Source organism: Filicampus tigris, chromosome 10 (genome assembly GCF_054856515.1).
Source record: "Filicampus tigris isolate MCC_2025a chromosome 10, RoL_Ftig_1.0, whole genome shotgun sequence".
NCBI lineage: Eukaryota > Metazoa > Chordata > Actinopteri > Syngnathiformes > Syngnathidae > Filicampus > Filicampus tigris.
Genome location: NC_141226.1, coordinates 2,529,167 through 2,546,167, shown reverse-complemented (window position 1 = coordinate 2,546,167; position 17,001 = coordinate 2,529,167). Strand labels below are relative to the sequence as shown.

Here is a 17,001-nt window from a genome sequence, read left to right as displayed (position 1 = left end):
CTAAATAAATCGCATAGGAATTCATACAGGAAAATGTTGTTTTATTAATTAATATGTTAAATACTTTACATTAAGGTTCTGTTAATTAACACACTACGAGCAGGATAAATCCATTTCCAGAACTAAATCAGATACAGTGACCATGGCAAAACTGCATTTATACTTTTTATGTACATCAAAAGAGATCTTGGATCCTGTACTTTGAATAAGGGATGTCAAATGTTATGTTTTGGAAGTCATTTGCTTTAGCATGTACTTTCACACTCCTATATTTTTCTGCATGAGGATTTTCTCTGCTGTGGCAATTTGCTGACACGATGTATAAATAATGTATAAAGCCTACAATAATCAACTTTGCCACAGTATCCAGAAGCTGTTCAAAATCAGAGAAGGTTGTTATAGGCTAAGGGTTAGAAGAGTCTTTAAAAAAATCAAGGACAAGAACAAACATAAAGAAAATGTGTGTTTCTTCAAAAGGTGTGAATTTATGGAATAATTATGAAAAACAACTGAAAAGTTGTGAATCATTTTCAGTATTTAAAAAGAGGTTTAAAAATATTGTATTACAAAAATATATAAATCAAGTATAGACACATGAAATGAAAGTGAATCTCTTAATTAACTGTCTTTAGTTTTTGGTTTATGAATATGATTATCTATTATTGTTTATTGTTTATAAAATGCTTTGTTACAGCTCCAGCTGTTATGAAATGCGCTATATAAATAAAATTGTATTGTATACACGTGTATAATAGGGGCATGTCTGATTATGTATATACTTTTGTTTTTTGTTTCTATTTATAGCGTTTACTTTGTATATATGTAAAATAAGCGTTTTTAGTTTAATTTTTATATGGGGTTATGCTCGGGTATAGGTGTCTATGTATTTATGAATAACCCACCTTTGTATTAATAGAACATGATTTCCAATACTTTATAGTGAACAAGGGGTAGGACTCAACAAGTTTTTTACTTCTTCCTACTCCGCTTGAACATATAAACTTTACTGAATTAAGATAAGTACTGATCCTTTATTTTGATTTTTTTGTTTGTTTGTTTTTATTCGTGTCTTTCATGTTGTGTTTATATGATCAATCAATCAATCAATCAATCAATCAATCAATCAATTTACCCATGTGACCTGCAAAACGTGCCAGGACTTTTGAAAATAATTTGAAAGTAATTCCTCCCAGAGAATTAAGGTATCACTCATTCAGAGAGCTGCATGTTAAAAATGCATTTTCCAAAAAGCTAAACTGTGACCCATTTTTGTATATGGTTTATGCATGGGTCAGACACTGATTATCTCGGTTTACTTTGGGGATGGGCGAGTACCAATACCAGGTATCAGTATCTGGACGATACTGCCCTAATTTTAATGTACTGGGTTCTCATGGAGGAAGTCCTCCTCAGCAGTAGTTGGCGGTATACTGCGGCAGTTTGACACATCGACTGATTACCATCTGTGTCCGCAAAATGGTCTTTGTTCACAGTTTTTTGTCCTTGTGTATATCAAAAGTACCAGAAGTAGAGGTATTGCTACTTGGTAGGGGTGAGTACTCTGTGAGTACTGAATACTGGTATCAGTCTGAAAAAAAGTAGTATTGAACATCTGTAGTTTACTTTTACTGCCCCTCTCTAAGATACTTTTTTTTCAAATAAGTTGCACAGGTTATTGGTCACATTAATGGTAGAAAATTATTGAAATTTATCATGGTTTCAAAAATCTGAAATTTGAACGCGGAAGTAGACCTTTTATATCCACTTAATTTAGGGTTAACAAGTTTCATTTACCTGTACCGTACATCCATTACATTTGATGTTTAATAATAAACAATTATCAAATTGTTTAACTATTACAAAATTGTTAGTAGATGACTTCCTACATTGATTTCCAGCTTTTTCACTCTTTCAGATTTATCCGAAGTTGTCACCCAAACCGATACCTCTCTATCAGCCATGGGCCTTTTAAAATGGGTTCCAATCAGAATGGCAGATATGGGTAAAATGGAGGACTGAAAATAGATGCGTGAGGAAGGAAAGAAGAAAGTGGCACAAGAAAAAAGAAAGCAGTGGGAGAGAAAGATGAAACCACCACCACCACCACTGTCTCTGGATGGACTGACCATCTTTGGTGCTCGGTGCAACCTGATTGGACCGGGGATGATTTGCCGTTCCACTTAGAGCACAGTGAAAGTTGAAGCAAGTGGTCACTGGTCGGAAATAGGAGGGAAGAAAGTAACACCTGAGACTCAACATTAGATTCTCAATCAGGTTTCATATCTACAGCACGCATGGATAGTTGATCATGAAAGTGAATGAGTGTGCAGACTTTGCAGTGTTTTTAAAATGTTTCCGCTCCATTTTCACCGAGCAATTCTTGAAATTTCGAAGTGCTTCAATGCTGCAATAAAGTTTGTGCCTCATCCAAGTTCTTTGAAGAGTATGTTTCTTTTTTGGACTTTTTTGTCCCTAGTGTTTCATCATAATTGTTGCTTTTTAGTTTTGGTTAATATTCAAATTCTAATTTTCCTGCTATTTCAACCACAATTATGTCATTTAGTAAATTACAAGTAAGAAAGTGCACTTCACAATCACATCAAGCCTTTTTTATGAAGCCAGCAGTTTTATAACTGCCATTTGCTGTGCGAGATGGTAAGTATGGAATTAAGTTAAAACCAGTTTTATTGCTGTTTCAATAAATTATGTATGTGTGGAAAAGTATCAAATAAAAATCGTTTTGATTTTATTTCATAACAAATATAAATGTACCTAAACTTGGAAAGCAAGCTTGTGCATATCCGAAAGTGTTAGGTTTGTATCTGATTCAATTGCATCTGTGTGTGTGTGTGTGTGGGGGTGTGTTGTGCACTGGATATGTTCATAGATGCACTTTAAGCTGACGGATGTCGACAGCTGCCTTACTATTTTACAGAGTGACGTGTTGATGGGTGAAAAGGGCCCGAGCAGGAATGCGAAACGCTTGGCGGATTCTCTCCCTGCCGGGTCCTAAGAGAGTGGCTCTATTTCTATCAGTCTCTATTGATCTGCTTTATCTGTATCTGGGTTTGTCAAGGCCTGCCACAAAACAGGCAAATCAATAGCAATAGCTATATTGAGCACATATTGAAACACGTTTAACAATTTTGATTTTTATTTTCTTATTTTCAATAATTCAGATACTGTCTGTATTGTACAAAGTGTTATTTAACTACAGGGGAAATGTGAGACGTACTGTCAGTTCAAGTATGTCACACCTTTTTTGCTGCATGTTACAGGGCAGAAAGCGAGAGACAGAGCAAGAAAGAGAGATAGACAGTGATATACATATATATATATATATATACATATATATATATATATATATATATATATACCCATATATATATATATATATACACACACATATATATATATATATATATATATATACCCATATATATATATATATATATATATATATATATATATATATATATATATATATATATATATATATACGTGTATATACATATACACACACACACACACACACACACCATATTTTCCAGGGCTATAAGCCGCACTGTTATATAAAGCGCACCCACTCTATTTTGAGTATTTTGGGGGAAAAAACTTAAATAAGCCGCACCTTTATATAAGCCGCACCTATCTATGTTGAAAACTTATATTTACTGCATTTACAGAATGATTATGAACTGTAAATGTACATGTATGTACCTGAGCAGATTCTTTCCTAACATTGCCTTTTAACACTGCAGCAACGTTGCTGATTAAAACAGAAGAGAACCAAGAGAAAATAAACAGTACTTATCTTCATTTCGCTGCCGACTGCCACTCAAGTTTGTCAGCTAATGTCCACCAGACTCCACCATCTATTGTTCTACTACATTCTACATATGCACCTGTCTTGTTTTATGTTAATAAAGTCAGCCAATCTAGCACACGACGTGCTAAATCAACAATAGCATTTCACATCGAAACAACAGAACAGACGTAACATCAGCCAATCGCATTCATGTGCACTTCATGGACCTCTAGGAAAACATAGAATCATTTAATTTTTATTAACTGTTTTTAAACTTTTATTTAGGTACAATTTTATTTAAGTTATGTACAATAAAATTGAATGTTTATTTTAATAGTTTCATAGTTTTTAATTTTCCTATATTTAAACACTGTTTATGCTCAAACTGCATAATGTTACGGAGGCTTATCATATGAAATATACCTTTGAGAAATAATCTTGTAAAAACTCATTTTTTGATGAACATTTGGTCCTACTACACCACTCTATTTTAATGTTGGTCGTTATTGTGGTACTTGGAGAACTACGTTTTTTTGTTTTTTTTAGGTGTTACTTGGTGTAAAATGCTTAAGAAGCCCTGCTCTAATACCATCGTTTTGTAATTTCAATTTAAGACATGGAAACTTTTTTTATGGGAAACACAATGCAAATCATTTCTTTGCCTCTATGTTTGTCACGCCCCTGGCTATTGTGTTTTTATGTTCGGAGTTACTAAATAAAAACTAAAATAAAGTACATTACTGCTACTTTTGCGAGGCAGCTCGAACGTCACTTCCGCTTATGACCCAAGAAGAAGCCGCTGCCCGTCTTGTGAAACAAGATCAGTGGAATGTTTGCGTTTCTCCTGCCAAATTGGAAACAATTTTCTGGTTGACTCAGGCTGCAAGATTGTATGAACTGTACATAATGTGAAGTAAAACGGATAGGATCATATGATTGGTATGATGTCTCTAGCTGACTCTATTTTAGAATGGCAAGGTATGGATGTGGGTGCTCCTGTCAGAGAACACCATTTATTCCACTTGACACGTCTATTTACTGTGGTCTGCAACAACACAGACAAAGAATAACCTAGCAACATCGTCCAATGCATATCCATTAGTTAACAATATGCCTAAACATTACAATTCACTGTATTAAGCAATTAAACAGCCAAACAATACATACAATTCACATTCACGCGTTTCATCACTAGAATAGTAAGCATACTAGCCGAAATAACTAACTAGTGTTCATCAATGTGCCATCACTCACGAGAACATATCTAGGCTATTGTGTACAGCAGTTACCTGACACGAACCTAAATGATTAAACTCACCTTTTAACATTTACACACAACAACAAACGTGGTGAAACACGAGAAATCTGCAACTACTGAGTTTGCTGGCACGAACAAACTACTAGCTAGCTGTGTCGAAGGAGGAGAAAGAAAGAAAAAAACACGTCCCTCGCTCTCGACACTTGTCGCTCGAGGAGCGTTCAATGCCTGCTCACGGTGTGGGACATATCAGTACTACATCGAAACTCAATGAATTTATCAAATGCCAACAATTACTAATAATAAAATGTGAGATTTCTAACATGAAGTTCTTCTTAATAAAGTGTGTTTTAGTCCAAATAACTTAACCGCAATCCGATTCTGAAAGCCACAAAAAGTGACGTGAAGTCTTGAGTCAGCATGTAGACAACCGAAGGACGATCCTCGCAAAAGTAGCGGCAATGTTCGTTATAACAACAGCCAGGAGGTGGTAAACATAGATGCAAAGAAATATATTACAGAAATAGTGTCACGAATTGGGTTATCTGTGTTGTGGTTGAATTTGTGTCTTGCCAAGTTGTGTTGTTTCCGAGGTTAGTGAATGCATTGTGCGGCTTGCTTGATGCGAGCGACCGTAGCGGAGAACGAAGAGAAGAGCATGACTGAACGGTTGCCGTGCTGTATTGGCATCGGCTGCGGCTCACAGTAGCCGGTTGGACTAATAAAATGTGATAATTAAACTATGTCTGTGTTCTTGGAAGACGCTACAGTATATTTTACAGCGTGACGTCATCAGCAGGCGCGAAGGACCCAATCACTTCTGCTACCCACACCGGCTTGCTGCGGGCCGAATCTGATAATAAAGCAATATCATCCCAGGGGCCGTAGAAAACCTTCTCGCGAGCCACATCCGGCCCGCGGACCTTGACTTCGACATATATGCTGTAGTAGATGCCAAAGCTAAGCCTCCAACTACTACACCTCAAATGTTTGCCTTAAATTTCATTTTGAAGAAGTTGGAGCCACTTCAAGGATGAGTATAGTGCTAAATTGACACAAATATTCACCAAAAATCAAGTGAAACACTTTTTCTCATTCTGATTGCTGTAGTAGATGTCAAAGCCAAGCCTCTCACTACAACGCCTCAATTTTTTTGTTATATAGGTCATTTTGGAGAGGTTGGAGCCAAATCAATGACCAACATCAAACTGTATTGGCAAAAATATTCATATAAAATCAGGTGAAACACTTTTTCTCATTCTGATTGCTGTAGTAGATGTCAAAGCAAAGCCTCTAACTATTACGCCTCATTTTCGTCATATAGGTCATTTTGGAGAAGTTGGAGCCAATTCAAGGACCAATATCATCGTTACTGTTTTGGAGATTTTTTTAAGAATACAAGGACATCTGTTTCTACTGTACAATGAAAGTTCCTCTAGGCCGCAAAGCACAAGATACACATATTCTTTGGGTGAGTATCATCTGTGAGCGAGACTCAAGTGGATGAGAAATGCCGAATATATATTAATGTGCATTTACATTTTGTGGTTTGTAAAGATCGAATGCAATGTGACAAATGCAAAAGATGGTTCCATTCATCTTGTTTGGGAATGGCAGATAGCAGTCTTCCATCAAGAAACACAATGTGGTTGTGTGACATTTGTATATAGATACTGTATATGTATTTGTCATTGAGTATTGTTGATTATTATCTTCTCCTAAATGACAGTTATGTTGACACTTTGACCTGTAGTAATTAAAGGACTATCATTTCTAAGTACAGAAAAAAGAGTGAGAAAGTGTGGTTTTTTTATGAAGATTTGTGTCAATTTAACACTATACTCATTCTTGAATTGGCTCCAACTTCTCCAAAACTACGTATATGGCAAACATTTGAGATGTAGTAGTTAGAGGCGTTGCTTCTACTACAAGAGCAGAATGAGAAAAAAGTGTTTTACTTGATTTTTGGTGAATATTTGTGTCAATTTAACACTATACTCATGCTTGAATTGGCCCCAACATCTCCAAAAGGACCTATATGACAGAAATTTGAGGTGTAGTAGTTAGAGGCCTCGCTTTGCCACCTACTACAGCAATCAAAATGAGAAAAGGTGTTTCACCTGATTTTTTATGAATACTTTTGCCAATACAGTGTGATACATACATCTCCAAAATGACCTATATGGCAAACATTTGAGGTGTAGTACCTGTAGTTAGATGCCTCCCTTTGCTACCTACTACAGCAATCAGAATGAGAAAGTGTTTCACCTGATTTTTTATGAATAGTTTTGCCAATACAGTTTGATATTGGTCATTTAATTGGCTCCAACTTCTCCAAAACGATATATATATAGAAAATTTGAGGTGTAGTAGTTAGAGGCTTTGCCATCTACTACAGCAATCAGAATGAGAAAAAGTGTTTTACTTGATTTTTGGTGAATATTTGTGTCAATTCAACACTATACTCATGCTTGAATTGGCCCCAACATCTCCAAAATGATCTATATGACAGAAATTTGAGGCGTAGTACCTGTAGTTAGATGCCTCCAACATCTGCTACAGCAATCAGAATGAGAAAAGGTGTTTCACCTGATTTCATATGAATATTTGTGTCAATTGAGCCCTATACTCATGCTTGAATTGGCTCCAACTTCTCCAAAATGACCTATATGACAAAAATTTTAGGTGTAGTAGTTAGATGCCACCCTTTGACCCTTTGCCATCTATGACAGCAATCAGAATGATGAAAATGTTGATTAACTGATTTTTGGTTCATATTTTTTGTCTATTTATGACACCCTCGAACATGAGATTTATGGACTCGTGAATATCAAATGTCGAACGTCAAGCCAACTTTTTCTCGCTCAACAAGCGGTGTATGTACAGTATACTACACTCAATTGTCAAGACGCACTAACTGCTTTCACCACTGTGTAAGTATTTTTTATTTCTTTATTTATATTATTAAATATACATATATTTTACATTCATTTTGTTTATTTTGTTTTTTTAGTTCTACCTACCAGTCTGCATCTAAACCAAAACATACTGAAAGAGCAGGGTGGTATTTTGGCAAATTTGTCAAATTAGCCATCGGCAAGAAGTTTCGTAAAGGGTAGGACATTTTGACAAGCAGGCTGTCAATCGGCCTTCGGACAATTTGGCAGAACACCGGACATGAAGTGGAGACGAGACCCACTGACATTGTAAAAACGGTAAGATAAATAGGCTACAATTATTAGCCTAGCATTGTTGTTTGAATTTCGATGCTGTGCCGTGCTGTAAATTACGCAAAATGAGATTACCTATTTGTTCCATATAGTCTCCTAGCACCTGGAGCAACACGTCAAAGGCAAAGAGAACGTCGGCATGTTCATTCATCAAGAAAGGCATGCCAGCTCATGCGTAGAGCGTTGGCTCCCTCCGGTGGGCGTTTTTTTTTCTTTTTCCACCAATTGTGTCACAGGTTGCAATACAGTACCGCTCCCTACCTTTATGTTTTTTTTATTTTTTACCTTGCAGCCAGTCGGGAGTTGTAAACGAGACGTTTTGTTTCAAGTGTTTATTGCAGAATTGAACAAGTATGGAGTTGAACAGTTTCGGTGTTGCTTGTGACAAATCTGCAGACAGAAAAAAAAAAATTACTGGACTGGTATTGCCCAAATGGCCACAGCTGGAATCGGGAGCCAGTTAATGTGGAAGCCATCCATCCATCCATTATCTATACCGCTTCTCCTCAAAAGGGCCGCGGGCGTGCTGGAGCCTATCCCAGCTGTCTTCGGGCAGTAGGCGGGGGACACCCTGAATTGGTTGCCAGCCAATCGCAGGGCACAGAGACAAACATCCGCACTCACACTCACACCTAGGGGCAATTTAGAGTGTCCAATCAACCTACCATGCATGTTTTTGGAATGTGGGAGGAAACCGAAGTACCCGGAGAAAACCCACGCAGGCACGGGGAGAACATACAAACTCCACACAGGGAGGACTGATCGAACCCACAACCTCTGAACTGTGAGGCGGACGTGCTAACCAGTCGACCACCGTGCCGCCTATGTGGAAGCCAGTTGAACTGTAACACAAACTGGTCCATTTACGTGCCCTATTATCTTTTGGCCACTTTAACAACGGTTGGCCTAAATGTGAACAATGCATCGCGACACAGCGCCGAAGCATTTCGCCGAAAAATGAAATAAGAATGGCAAGCTGCAAACGTGAGAGTAAAGAATGCAGTCCAATGGGTCACTGGTGACTCGAGCTCTTCTAATGATGTCACTCACTGACGATCGCCGAACATTTGCATTTTCGTTGTTAAGCGCATTGCTATGGGTCTAATTATGATTCTGGGTGGGTTGCATCATAAAAACTAACGAAAGTATGCTTAAAATAGTTTTAGCCGTCAAAAGATGGTTGGCCAAGTTTACTTCACACTAGGTCTGTGGTCCTTGGCAATATTGCCAAGGTAGGGCGCCAAATTTCAGCGCCTATTAGCCAATAGCTAAAAAAGTGCTACATTGATAGGTAGGTCGAAATCCAGCGTAGGGCTACTGCACCTTAAAACGTGTTTTGTTTTCTCCTTAATTGAGATAACTGTTGTTGTGATTTGAGCTAAACAAATAAAAGTTTATTTGATTTTATTTGACTTAGAAGAGTCCGCTGATAGTGTAGTGGTACACACGCCTGAGTTGTGTGCGGGCAGCGTGGGATCGATTCCCGCTCAGTGACAGTGTCTATGTGTGCCCTGCGACTGGCTGGCGACCAGTTTGGGGTGTAGTCTGCCTTCGCCCATTGACGGCTGGGATAGGCTCCTGCAACTCCCCGCGACCCTATATAGGATAAGCGGTTTGGAAGATGACATGACATGACATGACTTAGAAGACATCCAAAACTGAACAATATGGACATGCAGGTGATAATGTTTTGATTTTTTTTTTTTTTTTTTTAAGGTGAAAGAGGATGTAACAACACAAACAAAGGTTAAAACTTAGAACACATCCAATCACGGCTCAGATTCAGAAAACAGGTCAGCCATGATTGGTTATTGTGAGCAGTTGTGATGTAAATTTCAGTTGACAGAAGACAAAATGGCCGCCCCCAGAGATGGCTAAAAACGAGTGTATTTTGCTGCTTAACTTATATTCCACAAACGCAAAATTAATCAGAATGCCGTGTTTCAACTAGTGGGCCTGCTGGGAATATATTCTTGAAAAAAATATGTTTGGGTTAGAAGCATAAATATGCATGCTGACCTGTTTGTCCCGGGGGCCTATATGAGTAGGTAAAGGTGGCCCTGAGTCCAAATCTTTAACATTGACAACTGCATATTAACATGCAAAACAAAAATATGACATGAAGTAGAAATAAAACTAAGATTTCAACATTTCAGCACACCTGTCAGCTGCTCAATCTTACAAGCCATAACACAAACTAAGAAACCTGGAATTATATATTATGTATATTTATTTTAAAAAATTATATCTTATAGGTTTTTTAGTTGATGTATATTAGCAGCACATTTTAAGTCATCATCTAGCTTGCAAGCCGGTGGAGCTGCTGCATGATTGAGGCTACAGTGTGCCCGGCTGTGGGTGTGAGTGATCGTGACTGGGTAGAAGCTCCACAGATGCCGCTGCTCTTAAGGGAAAGAAACTGCAGTGACAGAAAAGAGTCGCCAAACAATGCTACACAACGCCGTTTTTTACAAAGTCACTGGTGAGAGGTAAAGTCTCTGGATCAGTTCAGAACAACAGAATGAAAAATGCTGTGATTGAAGTTTACACTGTCAGTCAAAAAGGGATTCCACCTCAGACACATCATCCAATCATCATGCAGAAGCAAATGTCAGGGCCAGCCCACTGCCCCATAGACCTATTTGCTCTGAAGAGTAGTTTGGCCTTCCTGTTGTTAAAACACAAAGTTTGTGAGTTTTTGTGGAACTCTGTTGCCGTGGCAACCCGTAGTTCAAGAAAACAATGTTGATTTTGAGGGTCTAGTCATGCACTGAAACTCATGAAACTTTGCATACAGACTAGGTCTGGAAAAATCATCAATACCGTATTACTTTATTTTCAGATTTTCAAAAAAAGGCTTAGTAGTGCCCCCTACACATTTTCAACAAAACAGCGCTGGTTGTACATTTCATCATCATCTACAAAATTTGGAGGTATATGTGATAGACCAAGACCTACAAAAAAGTCTCATGGAGCCATATGCAAAATCTAAGCGACACTCCACCATTTTGAATTTCCTATCAAATTTGGCACACGTGTCAACAAAACCTGGTGTACACGTGACAACAAAACCTGGTGTAACTTGACCCAGATGATCATATTTCGTAAAACCTTTATACATTTGATGAGAGTCCAGGCCTGAAACATCTACAAACGTATTTCTCATTATAATGGTAGCACCACCTTCTATCTAAAAGAAATACTTGTATTAATCTTTATTTATTAATCTATTAATATACAGAGAGTTTTCAGAATTCTTATCCATTGAATTCTTATCCATTTTATATTCTGCTTATAACAGAATTTTAATAACCGGCGATCTTAATGTACACGTTGGTTATATCTCAGACCTGCTGTCCAGAGAATTTTTAAATCAGCATGGATTTTAAACAGCATGTCTCACAGCCGACTCACAACAGAGGACACACCCTGGACTTGGTCAGAACCTATGGCCTGTCCGCTGGTGTGTCCTCTGTTGTTGACCTGGCTGTGTCAGACCATTACTATGTGTATTTTAACATCGCTGGTTTTAACCATCTGGCAGCCCTGGCAGTGAGGAAACACTACCTATCTTCTGCAAATTTGGTGGCTGCAAATTTTATCGACATTTTAAAGTGCACTCCTTCCGACATTTTACCTGCACCCTGTGATTTTATTGTTGACAATTTTAATCAGAACCTGAAATCAGCCTTGGACTCAGTAGCTCCACTTTTAATAAAAACGACAAAAACAAAGACTGTACCCCCGTGGAGAAATAAATCGATCACAATTTCAAAAAGAAAATGCAGGAGTGCAGAAAGGAGGTGGAGAAAGAGTCAACTTACAGTACACCACGAAATATTTTGTGAACAACTAAAATCCTACAATAAAACAGTCAAACGGGCAAGAACTTCCTATTTCACAGACCTCATTACAGTAAATAAAAACAACCCTAGATTCCTCTTCTCCACCTTTGAACTTTTAACTAGCTCTGATTTTAACGAGTCCCCACAAAGACCAACAGACGTGACAAATTGAGGACTTTGCAGACCACGTCAGAAGTAAAATCGATAACATAAGATTCAGTCTTTTAGCCCGTCACATCACAAGTTTCAGTAAACCTGGACAATCACATTTACAAGAGGAATAATGGATGGCTGGAACACTGGAAAGTTTTGCCCTGGTTGACACAAGGACACTTGGTCGAGTTTTCTCCCAGGTAAATCCAACAATCTGCCTTTTGGATCCAATTCCCACATTTCTTTTTAAGACATTTTATGGATTCTTTGAGGAACAAATTTTAAATATAGTCAATTGCTCTCTCCAGACGGGCGTCTTCCCAGCCGCCTTTAAAACGGCGGCGGTGAAGCCCCTTCTGAATAAGAGGAACTCTGACCCCAGCGTTTTTAATAATTATAGACCTGTATCCAACTTACCATTATTAAGTAAGATTTTAGAAAAACTGGTGTTTCTCCAGTTAAATCACTTTTTAAACACAAATAATATTTTAGAGAAATATCAATCTGGTTTTAGGATGAACCACTGTACGAAGACTGCTCTTTTAAGGATTTTAAATGATATTAGGTGCACTGCAGACAAGTCCTATCTCACAGACCGATCTTTCTTTGTAATTATGTATACTTGTTCCTCCAGAACCCATGAAATTAAATGTGGGGTTCCCCAAGATTCAATTTTAGGCCCAATACGTTTAATCTTTATATGCTTCCCCTTGGGGATGTCATCAGGAGACACGCCGTCAGCTTCCACAGCAATGCTGATGACACACAGCTTTATATTGCCGTGTCTCCTGATACCCTTTTAAATTGCATTTTAGATATCAAGTCACGGATGGCAGAGAATTTCCTACAGCTCAATCAGGACAAAACTGAGGTTTTAGTTATCGGCCCTGAAGGTCAGAGAGAGAAACCTTTACCAAAACTACAAGATTTTCAACCCTCAGAATGTGTGAAGAACCTGGGCATCATCTTTGACTCTGAGCTCAGCTTTATTTCTCATATTAAAAATGTAACTAAGATAGGTTTCTATCACCTTAAGAATATCGCCAGAGTCCGCCCGTTTCTCTCTCAGGCTAACATGGAAGTGTTGATGTCTGTCTGCCTGACGATTAGTTTATTGTAATGCCCTGCTCTCTGGCCTCCCCAAAAATAGTATTTCTACTTTACAACTACTCCAAAATTCAGCCGCTCGGGTGCTGACGAGAACCAGAGGGCGGGAGCACATTACACCAGTTTTAAAATCGCTGCATTGGCTACCCGTGTGTTTCAGGATCGATTTTAAGGTACTTTTATTAGTTTATAAATGTCTTAATGGTCTTGGGCCATCTTATTTGTCTGATTTGTTTTTACCATACCAACCCTCGCGGGTCCTGAGGTCCTCTGGCACCGGCCTTTTAATTATTCCTAGGGTGAGGACCAAAACCCACGGCGAGGCTGCATTCAGCCATTTTCCTCAACTTTGGAATAGCCTGCCAGAGGATGTCAGGTCCGCAGAGATTGTTGATATTTTTAAGAGGAAGCTCAAGACCTACCTTTTTAGTTTGGCTTTTACATAATTGAAGTATTGTATCTTTTTCTTTTGATTGGGGACTATTTTTACTTTATCATACTGATTTTAGTTCTTGGATTATATTACTGTCTTGTCTTTTAGTTTTGTTGTTTTCTGTTGTTCTTAGCTTTTAGCTCCAGTGTTTCCTCGTGGGGGGCCTCCGCGTTGGGGGGGTGGCTGCTCTTCCCGCGCGGGGCGTCATCGCAGGGGCTCCTTAGGTCCAGGTGGTACCTCTCTACACTAGGCGTGGGGTCTCCCCGGCTAATCTGGGCTGGGGGTCTCTGTGATGGTGGCATTCCCCTCATCCCCCCCGCGTGCATTCCCCTCATCCTCCCGCGTGAATGAGCCCCCCTTTGGTACCCTTTCCTCATATGGTTTCTCTGTGCCTTGTCATGTCTTTTTTAACACAGTTCATCAGGTTGTGTGCTTTGTGTGCGTGCGTGTGTGTGCGTGTGTGTGTGTGCGGGGGGGTGGGGGGCGGGTTATCGTGAGTGCCGATGTACTGGCGGATTTATGTCTGTTTGGGAGCAGGCCTTCCTTTCATGTTGTGTTTTGGACATTTTTATTGGACAACACTTTGAGTTGCATTTTTTTGTATGAAAAGTGCTATATAAATAAATTTGATTGATTTGATTGATTGATATATACAGTGGTACCTCTACTTACGAACGTCTCTTCAAACAAAATTTTCAAGTTACGAAACTCCTCATCAGGAAAATATTGCCTCGTGTTACGAAAGAAATTTCAAGATACGAAAGGTAAAAATACAGTATGGGCTGTCACTAGCAGATCCGGAGTTTCCTGAACACAACATACTCATAGCTGCTCTGCCATTGGCTAGCCTAGCATCTTCCTGGCATCCCATTGGCTAAGAGGGACCTCTATCATATGTGTATATGTGTGCAGATAGACAGGTAGATAGATAGATATGTCTATGCAGCGTCCTCGTCATTCGCCCCTCACGCCATGAGGTGTTCCGATAGTTTTACGTGAATTAGAAACGAGGAAATGGAAAAAAGGAGAAAATCGTTTTTTGTCCATACAAACAAAGCAAGAGATAATTGAAAAGTATGAAAAGGGGACGCGTTTGGTCGATCTCGCCAAAGAATATGACCGTAATGTATCGACAGTCGCCACGTTATTAAATCAGTTCTTTACAAAACGCCAAGCAAAAACCACCTCTGAGAGAGAACATGAACCAAAGAGGGCAAAAAGCGATGAGGAAAACAATTAAAAGGTAAACGACCATCATTTTTATTCTTTATCACTATTCTTTGTTTTTTTACATTATGCACAACTCTCTTATTGTGCAATAATCTAATTGTAACATGTACTTGTTACATGTTTTGATGCATTTATGTCTAAATATTGGGGGGCTTGGAACGGATTAGGGCATTTACATGGAAAACGCGTCCCTGCAAACTTTTCTACTTAAGAAATTTCTTCCAGAACGAATTAATTTCGTAAGTAGAGGTACCACTGTATATATACCTATTTTAGAAATGTATTGTCATTTTCAAAAGTCAAAAGTAAAATTCCATACTATCCCAAGCGTCAGTATCCCAAAGTGTACAATTAAAAGAAAATGACTGTGTAGCGCCACCTACAGTGGAAAAAAAAATCCAATGCTGGTACTTTTCACCTAGATCTACAAATAATTGGGGGTTTTATGTAAAAGGGCCCTTTACAGTTGCTCACAGCTCTAGGTAGAATTGTAATTCGTGTTTGCAAATCAAGACAGATTAAATTAATTTTTCCGATACTGTTGTTTCAAAAATAATTGGGGAATGAGAATAGCCTACTATACATAAAAAGAGGTGGAAAATAAAATTTAACCACTGCAGAGAATGAATAGGTTATATGCTAAGAATGCTTATCAAGGTCAACTAAGGATGTAACGAATCACTCAAGCCCAGATTCGATTAAATTTTCAGTTCCCGAATTCGATTTGATTTTTTAACATCTTTTTTGTAACAAAATTAATGACTCATTTTACAACCAAAAGATGTTTTTATTTTAACATCTGCATTTTGTCCTTGTTACAGTTTTTGTAACTTAACAAAAAAAAACTTGGAATTTAACTAATAATTTTGAGTGTTTATCTATGTTTTTGTCTTATCAATGTTTTATTGGCAAACATTGTATTGTTTTACTGAACTTAAAGTAAAAAATATATATGTACTTTATATGTAATCGTTTTGTGAAAAAAAAAAGTTTGGCTTGTGATTTGGCTTTAAACATTTGCACTTATGTTGTTTCAAACTGGCTTGGCCTATCAATTATTTTGTTTTTTACATCAATGCATATTTTATGCATATTAAATGGATTTTTGGTGAATTGTTACATCCCTAACGTCGACCCAAACACCAGCCGTTTTGCCACCAGTGTGATGCAATCGACGTAGACTCCCATTTGTTCTGGCACTTTTAGAAATCATTTTGTTCAAGCAGAATGCATATAAAGATATATTGTGGAGATATGATATTTTCATGTGGGCCGCTGTACAGTACTTAGTTTACCTGCATTTTCTTCAGAAGATGAAAGTCCAAATGCCCTTCTAAACAAATGGCTTAATTCAAGATCTCAGACATAGGACTTGTTGACCATTACAAATATGATACAACATAATCTAGAATTATTGGCCACAACGCCAACAGTAAAAGAAGCGAACTAAAACATCAACTTAGATTTTAAAATTTTGCATTCAGTATTGGGCAATATTATTTTTTTAAATATCTTAGCTTTCTGTTGTATTCCTTCCTTCTATTTTTGGTCTGCTATTTATGGTTTCAAATATTTTAATTTGCAGTACAGTACAGTGATTTTATTGTTTATTTGACCATCTTCACTGTTTCCTCAGAGGGAGCCCTCTCACTTGGAGCTGTGATTGACCGTGGTCACGGTGGGTCCTCAGTAGTTGTGCGTGGCTCCTACTACGCTACTGTCGGGGACTTTGCCGGTGTCCTCTGGTCTGTGATCTGTTCCTGGTGCAGACGGTTCCTTGAGATGATGTTACTGCTTCCTCATCGGGATGTTCCATGCACAGCTTTAACTTATGTCATTATTTTAAACATGTATGTCTGCGAGCATATGTGAAGAGCTGGGCGTCGACTAAACCCCGCCGCTGCGTTCCGTCCTGCATATTTAATCTACCACGTGGT

The 17,001-nt window shown here is 38.2% G+C and overlaps 1 protein-coding gene across 1 annotated transcript in view; it reads left to right on the top strand.

Annotated features, from left to right (window-relative positions):
• Nucleotides 1-2,414, top strand: part of LOC147140387 (junctophilin-1-like) — a 61,936-nt gene extending 59,522 nt beyond the window's left edge. Inside the window, exon 7 of the mRNA XM_086044025.1 lies at nucleotides 1,916-2,414. The gene's annotated coding sequence lies outside the window, so the exon portion shown is untranslated. The remainder of the gene's footprint in view (nucleotides 1-1,915) is intronic.
• The last annotated feature ends 14,587 nt before the right edge of the window (nucleotides 2,415-17,001 follow it).